The sequence below is a fragment of the Dendroctonus ponderosae genome, unplaced genomic scaffold (genome assembly GCF_020466585.1).
Source record: "Dendroctonus ponderosae isolate FM_Combo_2020 unplaced genomic scaffold, Dpon_F_20191213v2 Dpon_F_20191213_5, whole genome shotgun sequence".
Classification (NCBI taxonomy): domain Eukaryota; kingdom Metazoa; phylum Arthropoda; class Insecta; order Coleoptera; family Curculionidae; genus Dendroctonus; species Dendroctonus ponderosae.
Genome location: NW_026018715.1, coordinates 11,941,776 through 11,944,311, shown reverse-complemented (window position 1 = coordinate 11,944,311; position 2,536 = coordinate 11,941,776).

Sequence of the window (2,536 nt, the reverse complement as noted above, 5' to 3'; positions counted from 1 at the left end):
TGACTTTAAAGCTGGATCCGCCCCTGATCCACTACGGGGGTTAAAAGTGAATTCACAATTTTGCTGTTGTGACCATCATGGAAAAACATTTTTCCAGTCAATATCGAAAATGAGAAGTAAATTTCAATTATCCAGGGATCCGCCCTTGAGTTATTCTGGCAGGAAAATTAGGGCTAGTTTTCTTCAGATAGAGAAGTTAATAAAGGCGCATTTTTTCCTGACAATTCAAACTTTCAGCGTTTGCAATGTTTATAGATAAAAATACTTTTCAATTATTTGTTCAATTTTAAAGGGAGAAAAAATTTCTTGTTTTTTTTTGCTAAGATGCGCGGTTTTGCGTTAATGAACCGAAAAGCTGAAATAAACGGAAAATTCTCGCAGCATTTGGAGCGTGCAATAAATTTAGATATCAGAATACCACAGTTACCTGAAAATTTTCAAAAGTCGCTGTAGTTCAAATATGCTTGCTTTTGCGACACTGAGTTGGATAGTTTTAAATAAAATAATGGTAAATCGCTGCTTGTCTCCAGAATAAAAAATATGTTTTGGTTCTCCGTTCGATTTTACAGGGAAAAGCTGTCTGGACTTTTTTTCTAAAATCCGCGGTCAAAAGCCTTTCTAAAGAGCAATTTCGTATTTACCTGGCTACCTGCAGAATGTCACTCTACGGATTTTCATCCAAAATGAGCCAAAAAGTATCTGTAGTTAAAATCGGCCTGCTTTTGCGGCACCAAGTTTGATATTTTTAAAGAAATTAATGGTGCGCCACTGCTTTTGAAGGAAAAAAAAACAAATTTTCAATTCATCGTTCAATTTTAAAGAGAAAATCTCTTTAGACTTTTTTCTAAAATGCGCGGTTTTGCTGAAAAAAATTAAAAATTTTCCAAAATGAGGAATTCTGTAGTCGAAAGAACAAGTTTACATTTTTTTATGCAAAACATGCCAAAAAGTCACTGAAGTTCTAATCTGTTTGCTTTTGCGGCACTGAGTTTAAAATTTAAAAAATATATACGCAATTGTTTTTACCAATTTAAATACTCTTTTTGAATTCTTCGTTTAATTTTACAAATAAAAGACTCGTTTACCTTTTCTGATGCAAAGCGCTTCTGATCACAAAATGTGTAATTTGCAAACCGTGAGCTAAGTTTCATGTAGTGTGCCCTCTTTGGGAGATGATTTTGTAGTTTTAAGTTAGTTAGTGAATAATAATGGAGGAAAATGGCGTGAAAACTTCCTAATATTTATCTGCAGTTTTTCAGCATTTTTATACAAATAAAAGTTAAAAAAAAAACATTAACCGATAAGGGATAGTATCTATGCTATTCTCCAATAAGCATTTGCCATAACAATTTTTTTGGTTGTTTTATAACCGGGTATTAAAAAGCAATATCACTGTGTTTTTCCGATAATGTCGTTTTCACAGATTTTGCTAAACATGGACTAAATTTTTCCATTAGAAAACAGAATTATTGCTTATGATTATTTAAAAAACATTAAATTAATACGCTTGCAATAATAACGTTGAGCTTTTCTACAACATTATAAATTCAATCGAGAAAATGACGATAAGAAATGTGAAAATCAATTAGGCGCATATAAGAAATACCATCATTTATCAAAAGCGTTTGCTTGCTTTCCTTAGCAAAGTGATTATTGCTCAGGCCAGACGAAGCAAAGAAAAACAAAATATAACTTTCCACATTCAACTCCGGTATCAAACGTTGCTACAATGAACAGAAGAAAAAAAACTGAACAACCTTCAAATGTTTTTCATTAAATTTCCTTGTACATGTGATTTACTTACACTAAGTCCTACATGGCACCTCTCACATAAGTAAAAGTTGTTTTATATATCTACAATTAGGTGGTCGCATTTGATCGAATTGGTTTTCTGGGCTATTTTCGAACCAGATCAATGGTGCGGGGTGCTTTAAGAACACCTGGCGGAAATTTTATAGGCTCGTAGCGAATAAATCACTTAGAACAGCCCTAAAACCATTTTATTTATGCCACTACCATACTTGGATAATTATGAATTCTAGTTGTGTAAATCATTTTGAGTGTTTGCAATAAAAAATAATTGAATTTTGTGAAAAAGTGCAATTTGCGCACAGGTTGGCAAACAACGAATAGTTTGCATTAATTTTGTCTTTCTTTCAGCAAATAGTTGGCGTGTTACTTTCAAAACAGCAATGGGTGCCATACGGATCATGTATCTATCTCTCTATTAAAAATCCATCTTATATAAGTCTGGACAGCGGGCCGGTCATTGTTTTAGTTAATGGAGTGGAACGCGATTAAAAACCGAAAATTTAGTAGACCATTAAAACTGGGACCAGCAGCCAGTGTGTTTGATGAATGTAATTAGTTGGAAAAGGAATTGAAAGCAGGGGCGGATCCAGCTTTAAAGTCAGGGGGGGGGGTTATGTAGAAAAAAATATAGTCTTCTGTTATCTATGAAATTAGAAAAATTATCGTCGTTTTGTGCAAGGGTGGCGCAAGATTATTGCAAAATTTCATGTTTTCCGTCCCGTTT